Genomic DNA, 15763 nt, shown 5'->3' on the forward strand with positions numbered 1-15763 from the left:
TTCATCCAACAACTGCCTAATTCCAGCCAAACGTTTAGGCTACTGTTACATAGCAAAGTTGTCTACATATGGGCCTCTTCAAAGCAGTGTAGACACTGAAGTATTTTGTTAAGCTCTAATAGTAAATAATATTTATAAATAACCTTATAAACAATACACTAAACATTATGAGAAATGACATTTGCTTAAAAAATATTGAACCATCAAGGTGCCTGGGTGGCTCAGGCGGTTGAGTGTCTGATTCTTGATTTCAGCTCAGGTCGTGGTCTTGGGGTTCTGGGATTGAGCCTCGCGAGCATAGCGCCTCTGCGCTCAGTGAGGAGTCTGCTTGTCCCTCTCCCTCTGCTCCTCCCCTCCCCCCCACTCACTCTCTCTTTCTCAAATGAATAGATAAATAAATAAAATCTTAAAAAACATGTTGAACCATCATTGATTCTAATCTATTTTAAAGAACAGTACAAAATTTTCTCTATTGCAAGCACTGTGCTTTTAAGGATCTTCATCTCATTTATTTAATTTTTTTTTTTTTAATTAAGACACTTGAGATGTGTCAGCCACTAAAAGATCACTTTAGGGTAGTCTGATGTATGATCATAATAAGCTGATTCCATTCAGTATTTCCTTTAGTCACCAGTGACAAGGTGATAATTCAAAGAGTGGCTTTTTAGCACAAGTAAATCAGAATTTGGGGCATTGAGTATAATTTCAGAAATAGCTATCATTGTAAGACTGGACAGATTTTAATTCTTGTCACAAAAGTTCTAACAAGTTACCTCTTAGTAAAATTTTAAAAAATTAAAAATTAAAGTTGTATTTTAGGAGTACACCAAAAAGTGAAATAAATAAAGAGACAGAGAGACAAAGATATGGGCATAAGGAATTATTTTGGAATTTTAAAATATTACAGTGATTCAAGAATATGGCTTATTCTAAAATTACATGTCAGATCAGGTCAATCAAACCTTTTTAGAAACCTACAGTGGGTATGCAGCAAGGGATGAAGCAGAAGTCCTGAGTTCAGTTTATAATGTAATTAGGAAAACAAATATGTAAAAACTGTAGAAATTTACATAAGAGTTAAAGATTGCAAACACTGAAATGTTACTGATAACCTTTGCATTATCAGTAAAGGCTTAAAACTGATTCGATGGCATCATAGGAGGAATTTATGGTGAAAACCTAAGATTACATGCATAAGGCCCCTTGCTCTTTTTACCTAACGGCCTCTTTTTCTTTTAAAGATTTTATTTATTTATCCACTCGAGAGGGGGGGGGGCACGAGTCAGGGGAGGGGCAGAGCGGGAGGAAGGAAGAGGGACAAGCGGACTCTGTGCTGAGTGTGGAGCCTGAGGCAGGGCTCAATCTCACGACCCTGAGATCATGACCTGAGCCAAAACCAAGAGTCCAACCCTCAAACGACTGGGCCACCCAGGCACCCCCTTAAAGGCCTCTTATATGATGATCTCTCCATCTAAATACCTTCTGCCCCAGCCAGAAATATTCAGAGGTTATTAAAACCACAGGTATGATATGACTGGAATGAGAATGATGACAGCAGCCAGAAAGCAACTCTTTATTGAGCAGGTACTAGGCCAGTCACCACTGATGCATGAATGTTCTCATTTAGCTGCCTCCCAACATTATAGCTTAGAATTACTGTGCTCATTGTTCAGACCAAGGACGATGAGAAGATGTTACTCACAGTGAGCTAGAATGTAGCAGAGTGGATCTATTTGGCCCCCTCTATCTTGTTTCCCTTGATTAAGTATGGTTGAGATAGAAGGATTAATAAGACAGAGTCTGTTTACATATTAAGGGTGATTTAAAATTAAGAATAACATATAACCATAAAGAGAGAAATGGTAGTATTAGTTCCAGTGTCAGTTTTGCTCTTGTTTTTAGCATGCTTTTGGATTTAGGTTAGGGGGAGGAGCCTGGTTTACAATGGAGCATACAAACAGATGTATGCATTGGGCAGTTAAAATGTGGGTATGATGTATGGAGGTATGTGATGCATACTTTCAGTATAGTTCTTTATACCGATAGGAACACACAAAAAAAACAGTTGTAGATTGATTGGCTCTGATACTAAGGGTTTTAGAATAAACTATCTTCTTGAACTACTGAGATATTTTTAATTCCAAAATAATTCTTCATGTTCTCCTCTCTGTGTGAGCAAGAAGGAGATAAAAGACAATAGGTGGTATAGCTTAAATCATTTCATAAGTGTAGTTTGAGATCAAGGACATAGTAATCCCATTGTAGTACAATACGACTGTATGAGTCAGAATTCAATACAAATGAAAACTGGATTTTTAAACCTGAAGGTATGTAATCCTGGGAAGAAGAGGCTCACACTTATCGTTGGAAAGGTTGGCAGAGCAGGGTCTGGGCTGAAACTCATAGAAGGACCCAGCATAGAAAATCCTTACGACTGGCCTACCAAAAGAAGTACCAATTCGCCCACAATCCAGAATCTTGGGGGAAAAAAAAAAAAATGGGGTAGCTGCTGACTTAGCTGTTTGAGTACTGATCCAGGGATAGGGAGCTACCATCAGAACTGTTGACCCCCGAGCCCTGTTATGGCTGCTTGATATGCAACAGCGAAATGGATGTTTCAAGGGTTATTGCCTGTCTCCCTACTTAACTTAATTACAGATTCAACGCTCAGGCGAGTGTATCTAAATGTGGGTCCTGAATAACATCTGGAACTCCAGGTGCAAGGGAGTCTGGGAAATGTAATATTTTGTTGCCCAGCCTCTTCAGTAAAGGAAGGCACCCTTAAAGGTGTTTGGAACAGATGGCAAACAAGGCAATATAGCATATCCACCACAACAGACAAGGATAATGCACCAGAGAATTCCTCTAATGCGTGTTACCGAAGTAGAAGGGAGTAACTGGTGGGCAATTGGCAGCCGGCTCCAGGTATGTAATCATTGAGGAGAGCAATGATTGCTGAGCTCTGAGCAGCCTTGGAAACCATTAGCATAATGAGAAAGACGTAAGAATTGGGGAATTTTATAAAACCCGTGGTGTAAACTTGGAGCCTTCATCTCCATCCTTTCCAAGATTCCCTTAGTGAGTTGATAGAGTGCCAGAACTAAGACTGTCTCAGACCAAGGCCAGGGCTTTTCTGGACCATAACTCTTTTCTCTTTTGTATAAGGAAAGATGGTGAAGAACTCCATTAAAGAGATTGAGTGGATTGATCCTAGAGCCACAATGATGAAGTTTATTTCAACTGATCTTTCCAAATCCAATTGTGCTGTATGTTCTCGATGCACTTGGAAAATGATCATTCCATATGATAAATTCATTCTGCAAACCCTGTAATGTGCCAAATGAGCTTTTATGTGACACAGTAACTTTTAAAGCTTGCCAAAACTTTGAAATGTTGGAAAAGGTGTTGCTAGTTTTCAACATGTGCTAATTGGGTTTGCCTACCCAGATGGCATAGAAAAAGAAGGGGGGAAAGGGAAAAAAAAAAAAAAAGGTTCCATCTCCTAAACTGTTCTAATCAAGAAAAAGAATAAGGATAACCCATACAAAAACAAATCATTTAACCTCCTTGTTTTTTTGGTGGATATAATAGGATGATTTTAATTTTATTTATCATGTTTTGAGGAATTTGTGTGTATAGTCACTATTTAAGGGGAAAATAGAATGAAAGTGGAATAAATAAATAATTGAGCTCCCATAAAATTCTGAGCATGGTTTTCAGAATCTCTAACTTAAAGTGAACCATCTATATTTTACAATTATATAAATGGATCTGATGTATCTGCTTAAACAGTTACTTCTATGTGAGAAAATTGGTACGAGTTTCCTGTTTCTCTGTATGATTTCTGTTTTGAATTTCATACCAATAATCACCCTTTTTTCTTTTGGGGCTGGAGTTGATAGAGTGCTTGAAGTCTACCAAACTGAGATATGGCTTCTTTGTCACATAGAAGTGCATGAGAATCAGTTATCTGAGGAGAACATGCCATTTTTGGTTTTAAAGGTCTGTGCTTCTTGATGTTCTTATTGACCCACTCTCATATGTTTAACTGCTTTATGTGAACAGTTTACATATTGTCAGATATTTTTAAATAATTTATAGCATTCCGATTTTTCACATTTTTTTGCCAACTCAGTCATTAAACCAATTAAGCTACTTCAATATCACTGGCCCTTCTTCCTGATATTATGCGATAGTAGACTCTGTTAGCCTAGCAATCTGACCAAGAACCAACAACTAGGAGATCTGACATTCTTGGACATGTAGTGTATGATTGACTTAGAAAACAACAAGACACTTCACTCAAGCCAGTGGCATCCATGATGAAAGTTTAACTCTGGAAATTGAGTGATACTGATGGAAAAATTCATTTTGATGAGAAGTCAGAAATTCATTAGTAACTATGTTTTTATATATGTCTGAATATAGAAATAGTTCTAATTTTAAGCATCTAATAAAATCAGCAGAAGGACACCACTTCCCCCATCCTTTCCTTGAACCTTTTTGAAATGGCCAAAGGAAAAGAGGAGAAGGGCCTGAATCACTTTTGGAATCCAGGTAAAAAGTAATTATTTTTTGAGTAAATCTGATATAGAGGATAGACTTGGGACAGAATAAAAACAAACAAAAGAGAATACCAAACACAGACTCACAACAACTTTCCCTCTCTGAGAGAAATGTGCCATTGCAAGAAGCCAGTAGAGAAGATTATTACAAAGCCACATCAATGCTCTGTAATTTGAAAAGTCAAGAGCTAGAGATTTGCGATGGACTGAATGTGTCCCCTTCCCCCGCTCCCACCATTCCTATGTTGAAACCCTCTTTCCTCATATGATGACATTTAGGGAGAGAGCCTTTAGGAAGTAATTAGTTTTAGATGAGGTCAGGAGGGTGGAGCCCTCATGATGGAATCTGTGCTTTTATAAAAAGGAGAAGAAACACCAGAGGTCCTCTCTCTAGTTTCTGCTGTATGAGGGGACAGAGAGAAGATGGCGACCTTCAAACCAGGAAGAGGACTATCAACACACACCAACTGTCCTGGCACCTTAACTAGGATTTCCCAACATCTAGAGTTGTGAGAAATGTTTGTTTAAGCCACCCAGTTTATGGTATTTTTGTACTAGCAGCCTGAACTGATGAAGACAAGATCATACCATGTCCTGGCACAGAAAATGATTTTTGCCACCATGGATTTAGGTTTGGGGTTGTAGTTGTGTATAGGGGCTTAGGGCAAATGTTGTACCAGAGTGAAGACCTTCATCGTTGACACTAGTTTTTTTCTGTTGTAATGGTCAGAAGAACCAAAGTTCTGAGTTCTAGTTCAAAAACATCCTCCAGATGGATGATAAAAGTACATGTAAAATAAATGAACACACACACACACAGATCAGGAAAGAAAAGAAAGCATAAGACTCAGAATAAAATAGAGGCCACCATTTATTGTAATTCCTGATTATGAAGTTTCTTTTTTTCTTTTTTTTTCTAATCACACCAGGCAAGATGGAATCCATAAAATAAAATATAGATACATAGGTACATAGATAAATAGATAATTAAGTGTATCAATAGGTAGTACCTATTGGTTAAGAAGCCCAGAGACTAGTTTAAAAAGAAAGTACAAACTGGAAAAATTATACGTTAACATACAAAATATAAAAAGCACCTACAAAACAATTAGAAATGCTCCTAATTATCTTTATAACCATAAAAAATAATTTCGAATTTCAAAGCCTTTATTTTCTTATTTTTAGAAGAAGGTGATAAAACTATTTTTTCTGTATGTATGAGGTAAGTTAAGGTATATAAAACTTGTTTCAGTACTGTTTGGCACATAGTAACCATCCAGTAATAGTTATTTTAAAAGATTGTTTTATATCCTGATTAATTATAATCCCTTTACCATTGTCCATAAAGTCTTATATGATCCAGCCCCTTCCTATCTTGCCAGCCCTTGCAGATGCTGCACAAGCTATTGTTTGCTGCTTGGAGATCTCTGTATAGCTGGCTCTTGTTCATCATCTGGGTCTCAGCTCAGTGGTGACTTTCCCAGAGAGGTCTTCCCTGGCCGCTGCATCTAAAGGAGGCCTCCCAACCCATCCCTGACCACTCTCTATCTTGGAAATTGAAATTCACACTGTCTTTGCACCTTCTTGTATTTGGCACAGTGTGGCGGGTTGAACTGTGACCCTCTGAAAGCTATGTTCAAATCCTAAACTCCAACACTTGTGAATGTAACCTTGTTTGGAAACACAGATACCATTGGTTTGGTATTTGCAGATACCATTAAGTTCAGATGAGGTCATACTGTTTAGGGTGGGCTCTCATTGCAATGGTGGATGTCTTTCTAAGAGAAAGGAGAGAAATATTGGAGAGAGAGACATAGAGGAAACAGAGGAAAGATGGAGGCAGAGATTGGCATGTTGAGGACACAAATCAAGAAACGCCCGGGGTCACTAGGCGCTGGAAGAAGGCAAGGAAGTTAACTCCCCTAGAGCCGCAGAGAAAGCAAAGCCCTGCTGACCCCTTGATTTCAAACGGTTAGCCTTCAGAACCGGGAATAAATTTCTGTTCTTTGAGCCGCCAGTTTGTGGTAGTTTGTTACAGCAGCCCTAGGAAACTATTACACATGGGCTGAAGTTAATTTGTTTATTTTTGAAGTTCTGTTTATCTGTCTCCCTTCAGGAGCATGTGTACTTGTGAGAGCAGGAGTTTGTCATGTCCACCACTGTGTTTCCAGTGGCTGGAATGATGCTGCCTGAAGCACACTAGGCACTTACCAGATGAACGGATACATGAATGAATGAATGAATGAATGAATGAATGAATGAATGAAATGAATACAATAAAAAGTAAAATATAATTTATTACAAATGACCGATAACTATATTGAAAAATTTTCCACTTTAATAAGCAGTAATAATCAAAAAGACCCTCCATTAAATAAAAATGAGATAAAATCTTTATTAAATTGGTAAGTGTTTGAAAGTCTTGATAATAGCCACTCTCAGCAATGATGGAGTCATAAACAATGTTTTCTCACTGCTGCTAGGCATTAAATTGGTATAACATTTTAGAAAAAATAATTTAATAATACATATTCTTTGACTCCATTAATTTATTCTTAGGAAACCATTATAGGGATTGATACCATTTTTTTCCTATAAGTATATTCCTACTGGGATTGTTTATAATAGTTTAAAAACTTGAAACAAACAAAATAAATGATAATAGAGTATTGACTAAGTAAATGTTGACACATTATGAATTTTATATCCATAAATATAACTTTATATAAAACATTTTAATAACTAGAGATGTGTTCCTGTTTTATTAAATGAAAAATATTAATCTGTACACAAGTAATATACTACTGTCCCAATTTTGTGAACTTCTAAGTATATTTGCATATTTTATATATGTTTAGAGATTGAATAAGTTAATGGTAGTTATCTCTGGGTTGTGAGATTCAAGCAACTTTTATATTTTTCTTTGTGGTTTTCAGTATCTTCCTACATTTTCTACAATGAACAGTTGTAACATTTACAGTCAGGAAGTGGTTATAAAATGAGGAGAATTGAAGAAATCCTTCTTTCACGGCTCAGCTATAACATGTCCTTGGGTAATGCTATTGTGCCCTTTAAAAATGATAGGCTTGAATTTTCCTGTCATTAATATATCTAAGTGTAAGGACTCTATAGCTAATGATGTAGCACACAAAATAATTAGCCAATATACAAGTCAGAGTTCATTTACACTTCTCTTGGGAAGCCTAATAATGTGTTACCGTAACCTGTACCTTGAATATACCATAGTTTGATAAAATGTGGAATAGAAGACAATCCATCTGTAAACACAGCAGTAGGAAGGTCTAACATATTTTCTGTTCCATAGAGTGGTAATGGCTTTAATGAAGGCTGAACAGTTGACCTAAAATTGTTTTCCTTGGGAGATAAAAATGTCCTAATTAGTGACTTTGTCACTATTTTTGACTCTTTTTTTTTCATAATGAAAAAAATGGAGAAAAAACATCATGGGTTTAAGAATTTAGAATTTCATGTAGAAATCTAAACTTCCTGATCCCATCTAAAGGCACCATGGGTGTTTTGTGAAGATAGAAATGAGAAATGTAGTTAGCAAAATCTGTGCTCTAAAATAACTGGAAAAATGATGCCTTTGTCATTCCCTTCCCCTCCCCCACTCCCACTGGTAAGAAGGAACTATAGGCTCAGGGAGAGTCTCCTGGGGGTGGGGTGCGGGCGGCTGACTAGAAGGGATGCCAGCCTGCACGCCAGCTTTGCCTCTGCCAGGTGCTGGCTGTGCATTTTTGTGTTATTTATTTAAGTCCGAGGGATCCTTTCCTCATCCTTAAAATAGTATAACAATATTATCCGAAAACTTTCTTTAGTGCCTAGTAAGTACTCTGGAAATTGTAGTAACTGCCCTTTCTCAGGGGAAAAGGGGGCATATCTCCATGTGAGACCCCAAAAGTTCTGTCATTATTCTTGCTTAGAAACATACCCATTGCTTTTGGAGCAGTTCACCTAACTGGGATCAATTTACCTGGTGATTCCTTCCTGTTGGGACAGAGTCTGACTCCTCTGTTGATATCTCAGGAGAAACCTGCACCTTATTGACCTACTTCGGCTGTAATTACCAACCAAGAAACCCACACCTCCCAAGTCACAACAGATAAAGTCAAAGAGAGGCCAAAGACCAAGCCTTTTCCTATCATCTGAGAGTTAATGTCATTCTCGGTGATTCTTCAAGCCAGATTTTTTTCTCCTCTGTGTTTCAGCTGTCTCTTGGGTTTGAGCCATTGGTTATCTAAACCAAACAAGTCAATGATCTTTAAACTCTTTGGCTGGAAACATCGGCACTTAGTTAGTGTGAAATAGTCCTGTATTAACACACCATCGCAAAACAAATTGTTGTTTAGTCATATTTATGTTATTGTTTTTTCCTGGTGCCACATTCCTAAATTTTCATTGTCCTAAATTATGTTATACTTGTACTTAATAGAGTAGTATGACGTGCTGTTTTCCAAATTCAACCATGGTTCACTGGAAAATTTTGAGGTCTTAACTCCATGGCACTGTAAGTCTTCTCTCCATCCCTCTCCTTTGACCTATTTCTTTTGGCAAGGCAAATATTAATTATAATCTACAAGGCTTCCCTTATTATGGTTCAAGGATGAGATTCAGAGTTTTGAACCCCATAAGGACACTCCACATCCAAAGACTGCATCTAAGTACCTGGCACATATTTTCTACTCAATTACTATTTACTGACTGAACAAGTAAATGAATGAAATACTGAACGTCTGTGATGATCATGTCTTACACTTTGCATCAGATATAGTAAGACAATTCCAAAAGTATTAGAATGATTATTGAAGAACAACCAGAGTTCCACCTACTTGAGGATGCCTTTGCAGCTGTGAAAGAGAAAGGACAGAAGTCAATTTCAAGGCTCTTGTTCAGGCTTTGGTGAAGGGACAAGAGCTGATTTGGAATTACAAATATAGCACATCCATCAATACAGTGCTCTGGTCCCAAAGGGCACTCAGAAAATGTCCTTCCTGATTTTTTCTAACTTTTACTTTGCTTTCTATCTCTTAGGCATACCAAAATGAACAATGGAAAAATAAGTCTCACATATACAATCTACACTTGCCAATAAGTTTTGTACCTTTGTGCTTCACCTAGACATTTTTCCCCACATCGGTTTAGAGTTCATCTGCTTGTATCATAATGGTTACTCAAGTGTGAATAAGCTTGGTTTGGGACAGTGTTTTTCTAAGGATGAAAATAAACCAATTTTAAGAGCTACACTGACTTAATTGTTATCATTAAGACCCCAGAGGCAACATGAAACAGAAAGGAAGTGACCTAGAAAAATTTGTTTGCTTTTGTTGAATAATAACCACTTTTAAAAAGCATTTTGTTTTATTTTGAGCTATGGAAGGCTCGCTTTTCTCTTGTCAATGTGTTTAATGTATCATATAAACCAAATAAAACGTAGTGATTCTATAACCTTTTCTTTGAGAAAGTTCTTACCTGAATCCGTACTTACTGAGTTCAACCATGAGCAGTTGTGATGCTTAGTTGTGCTGAAGGTATTAGGAAAATGTGATATGACACTGTCAATTTCAGTGTCACGAGAGCAGGATTAGAAGAGCATTTTAAATACATGCATTGTGTGTCATACTATTTTAGGAAAATATAATAATGCATCATCCCCAGTGAAGGATATATTGCTACTTCCTGTCCTATATCTTGAACTTTAATCACCTTTCAAAGGCCAGGGCTTCTTGCCTTCAGATATTTGCAGTCAGTTAAGCTGCTGAATTAGTCTGTGGTCAGAATGAAAAGATGAAAGAAGTGAATTATATTTTGCACTGTGGGACATTATTGTTCTTTCCATCCTCCCCGTTAGCAGGAACATGAATTGGCTTTAGTAAGTTAGAGTGAAATTTCGAAATAACTGCAATTCACTCCTTGAGATGGACAAGTGAGAGGCGCTAGAGAACACTCATAGATGCACATGCACAAAACGCATTACATGACTGCAATATGCTTTCATGTAGAAAATATTTCATTTACGCTCAGTGTACAGGGAAACACTTAAGAATACAGCAAAGTGTGAGTATGAGGGCTATTAAAAGATCAGTTCAATATCTTCTTGCTGAAAACTCCCTGTGGTGTTGGCCTTGACATGACCTATAGAATTTTGTGTTGGCAGGAAACCAACTTTGAAATTTGTTCTGTAGCAAATCACTATGGCAATATACTTCCAGGAATTAAATCCTTTAAATCGCATGGCAGTGTTGCCAGAGAGCATGTAGGGTCTCTTCTGATAGGAACCATGAAGGAGGCTTTGGCCAGAAACTCGAAGCCATATGTTAGTCCTGTCAAAAATGATACGGATCTGCTTACAAAAGCCTTGCTCAGTGGCCTTGCCAGGAACCCTGTGGCCGCGTCCTGCCGGAAAGCCATTGCATGCATTATCGCTGCCAGAAACTGATGCTGCCCTGGGATAAGCACTAAGCACTAAGAACTCAACCTCTGGGTTTCGACTGCCAGACTTGAACTATTAACAGAGCCTGTGTGTATTACAGGGAAATAAGGCCTATTTGCCCTCTCTTGGGGTGAGGGTGGGCAATCCTGTTGGCTTCAAATACTTGAAGTTAATTAGCTCTTTGGAAAGGATTCCTGGCCGGGATTATATTAGTTATTTGTTTCCTGATGTTCATGGACATTAGCTAATATTTTCCTAAGAACAGACTTGAATGATAGTCTTATTTATAGAGGGAAAATAGACAGATAAAGGTAAAGATCAAGAGATTTTGTTTATAGTAGAGGAATCAGTATATTATCAAATAGTCTAAATATCAGCTTAGTGTTTGCTGTACAAAAGCTAGAATAACAAGAGTCCCCAGCTTTGATATTCATGGCACAAAACCAGTTGGTGACAAATAATTCACATATTCTGAAGTGTAGTCAGTAGTACACATGGATATTTTACTTTGAGATGAATAATACCCGAGTGGAAAACATTCCAAGTAAGCCCATTTATATATTTAGCATATTTGGGATTCAAATTAAAAAAAAAATTCAATTTTGAATTAATAAGCATGTTTACCAAAGTTGTGTAAAACTCTGCTACACAAAGTATGGTCCATGGGCTGATGCCAGTTTCTGAATGGCTTTTAATCAGTCCACAGACAGATAAGTACAAAGAATCAGGGGAAGTGCTGAGAAAATTTACAGCAATTTGATATTGCTGAAAATTTTCTATTGTATTTTGTAAAATGTCAGTCTGAAATAGATTGGAGATTGAAAAACAAAATCTCTACACCACCGATCATTTGAAGAGTGCCTGCCCTAGAGATGGACTACTGGTCACCACTTCCTCACCTTCTCATAACTGGACATTGCTAATGACAAACTTGAATTAACCATTCCTTTATTGTTGTACATGTAGGCTTTATCCATCATTTTTCTATTATTAGTAACTCTGTTCTACAAACTTGGTACTTAATGTTTGGGTACCTTGAAATTTCTGTAGAGAAATGTTAATGGGTCGGTCAGTGACTCCAGTGTGAGCCACTTCTTACTTAGGTCCATTCTGGGGGAACTCAAAGCAGGAGATAATTTTGTAGAAACTGTGGAGTTCTTGTGTATAAGCTCCCTTACCTACGTGGTTGACCCTAGTTGAAGAACCAATATGTAATTTCTCTTACTAATAATAGATATATATTAATTCACATCTTTGACCCTTAGTTTCATCAAGATAAAATGATGTCAGGGTCATGGTCACATGGTTTAATGAGAATCGGGTCCCATAATTTCTGTTTCACCCATTATCTTTACCACTCAAATTCTTAACAAATCTGGGTTTCAAATCCTGCTGCTGGCCCCCACAGACCATATACATTTTGTTTTCAAACTTAGGTGTCCTTAAGGATCTAGTACACCTCTATCTTTTACCCAATAACTACTTTTAGAGAACCTAACATTAGCTGGATCCCATGCTGGGCCCTGGGACTACAGCAGGAAAAATGGTGGAGAACATCTCCGCTGTCAGGGCACTCCTTATGTTGCAAGGGAGAAGAAGTGTTAACAAATAACTACACATATTCTTATATCAATGACAAAAGGAAAAAAGAGATGAAGTAATTGAATTTTAGTATAAGTAATGGAATAATAGGTAGTTATTTAATATGATGACATATACCTATATTTCCAGAACATATTGTTTGGAGAAAAGCAGGTTATCAGAGCAACATATATAAAAACTAAAAACATATTCTTGCAATTTTATGTGTATCAATGCAGAGAAAATCATATTTGGAAGGAAATTCACTAAAATGCTAGTTATGTAGTAATCTGTGCAGAAGAGCTTGGGAGTCATTTTTCTTTTACTCTTTGTACTTTGCTTAAGTGTTAATATTTTACTGTAAGCCTTTTGAGTTCTACAAAGGAATAAATGTTAGGTAATTTTGAATTGAATATTTTTTTTCCTAATGTGTTTTTTTTTTTTTTTGTCTTTTAGTTGTGTTTTTGATGATGGAAGATTTTAATTGACCAATATTATCCTTTATAATTTCTACCTTTGATGTCATGTATAGAAAGACCTTCTCCAGAAAAAATACTATATTAATAATTGTATTCTATTTATATTTTTGTTTTCATGTTTTATTCTTAAGTCCTTGATTATTTTGAAATTTATTTTGATACATAAAGTAAGGCAAAAGCTGCTTTCCCCCTCCATAGAATCGGCCAATTATTTTGACACCATTTATGGAGAAATTTGAATATTTAAAGCTAACTTAAAATATCACCCCACTTATAAACTAGATAGTTACATAATCTGGTTTATTTCTAGGTTTTCTGTTTGATATACTTATCTGCTTGTCCAATCAGTGGCGAGTATCATATTATTTAAATTACTTTGAATGTAGAGATAATTTTATACTCTTTAATATCAGCCTCCATGTAATCTTCACATTTCCTTTCCATTATTTTTTTTCAAATTCAAACGTGGGTATTTTTCCCTGAAATGAATAAATTATATAAAATTATTTGAGAGAGAATTATCATATTCTTTACATTGAATCTGGAGGAATTTTAGAATAATTTTGTAAAAGTTTATAAAAAAATGCATAATTAGGACTTTGACTTGAATTAAGTTAAACTCAACTAATTTAGTAATTACTTTCATATTTGTATTGTTCAATCTTTCTATTCAACACTAAGTTCATACAATATCCTTATTTATTGAAATCAATGAAGTATTGTAATTCTTTCTATATATATATCTCATACATTTATTATGATTTTCGTATGTATTTTACATTTCTTGTAATTGTGTTTGGAATATTTATTTTCTATCAGGTATCTATTGTGTAAATATCTGTTGTTATTGGGTGCACGATCTTTTAATATTATTTGTCAGCAGTTAGATGACAATGATATGCCTGGTAAACATTGAAATGAGGAACTTTTCATGTTTTTCTGAGCTGTGGGAAAGTTCATATAGTAAGACCCTCTCTCCTCCTTCTCTTTCTTTTATCTTTCTCCGATATGAACATCTTTTCCCTTAAAAATTGGTATCTGGCCATCTCCTTTTCTGCTCTTTTCCTCTGGCTTTAGATGTGTGGTTTCATATTTGATCCATTGTTCTTTCATTCCTAGAGCCATTTTATCTCTCCACAAGGATCCAGAGAAAAAATTGTTTCCCCTTTGAACATTGGATTTAAAAATTAGATAAAACCATTATTAGCACAACCTCACAGCGTGAGACTGGATGAGAGGCACCATATTTAATAGATGAGTGCAAATTAGTTCAGGGCCTTAGGAACAGGTCTCCAAAATGTTGAAAATTTTAAGATACATTATTTCAGGCTTAAATTTAATTGTTTTAATAAAAGCTCCAGCTTCATCTATTACTAAGATATAGTAGTATAGCCAAAGAACCCACATGGAATAGGCTTATATACCATCCCCAAATAGCTTTATGTTTATTTCCTCAAGTACATAGTGTATGACAGCCTTTTTCAAATGTAGTGTAAAGTTCTAGCAATTCCAAAATCTGTATAGTTGAAAATCAAGTGATTCAGTTTTGCTTTGTATTCCTACTTTTTGAAAATCAAGTGATTTGGTTTTATTTTATACTATTACTTTTCTTAAATAATTATTTTTGGGTCCTTTCTACATGCCATGAATTGTTGATATTACTAAAGATACTGTGGTGACTGCACCAAAATATTGGTCTAGTTGCATTTATATTTGGAGGGTAGATCATAAGTACATAAACACATACCTATTTTGGATAATAAGTATCTCAAAAATAATAAAACAGGGCAATGAGGTTAGAGTGTGATCCATGGGGTGTTGCTACTTTAGCTAATATTGTCATATGAGGCCTCTCTGAAAAGGTGGACAGAGAGAGGACAGAGGAAATGCAAAGAACCAAAGGCAGAACTAAGCTTGGCCTCCTCTAGGGACTGGAAAAGAAACTTGTCTTTCTGGAGCCCAGGGAACAGAAGGAAATTGACAGGAGCTCACAGAGCTAGCCTGGAGCCTTGTCTATTGTGTAGGATGGCATTGAACTTAAATATTGGTCTCCCTCACAAAGATCATGCTCTATCAATGACAGTATCCTGTTGCCTATCTAATAAATGGTAGATGCTCAATATATTGTGACTTGAAATAATATAGTTTCTCAAAAGGAGACTATACCTTTAATTATAGCTATTGTTTTAAAATATAATTTTAGTATATATGCTTTGGCAGCACATATACTAAAATTGGAACGATACAGAGAAGATTAGCATGGCCCCTGCACAAGGATGACATGCAAATTCGTGAAGCGCTCCATATTTTTAGGCATCAAAATCCAGGAAGCACTGAGAACTCCTCTCAAAATCAATAAAAATAGGGGGGGTGCCTGGGTGGCTCAGTCGTTAAGCGTCTGCCTTCAGCTCAGGTCATGGTCCCAGGGTTGTGGGATCGAGCCCCGCATCGGTCTCCCTGCTCCACGGGAAGCCTGCTTCTCCCTCTCCCACTTCCCCTGCTTGTGTTCCTGCTCTCACTGTCTCTCTCTGTGTCAAATAAATAAAATCTTAAAAAAAAATAAAATAAAATAAATCAATAAAAATAGGTCAACACCCCAACATCTAATAGTAAAACTTACGAGTCTCAGAGACAAAGAGAAAATCCTGAAAGCAGCTCGGGAGAAGAGATATGTAACCTACAATGGT

At 36.4% G+C, this 15763-nt stretch overlaps 1 non-coding gene across 1 annotated transcript; it reads left to right on the top strand.

The window, feature by feature from the left end:
- The first annotated feature begins 15284 nt into the window (after positions 1–15284).
- On the top strand, positions 15285–15387 carry LOC118008375. The gene has a single exon (XR_004678677.1). It is a non-coding gene; the product is annotated as a U6 spliceosomal RNA (small nuclear RNA).
- The last annotated feature ends 376 nt before the right edge of the window (positions 15388–15763 follow it).

This window comes from Mirounga leonina, unplaced genomic scaffold (genome assembly GCF_011800145.1).
Source record: "Mirounga leonina isolate KUSES-001 unplaced genomic scaffold, KU_Mleo_1.0 Mir_125, whole genome shotgun sequence".
Classification (NCBI taxonomy): Eukaryota; Metazoa; Chordata; class Mammalia; order Carnivora; family Phocidae; genus Mirounga; species Mirounga leonina.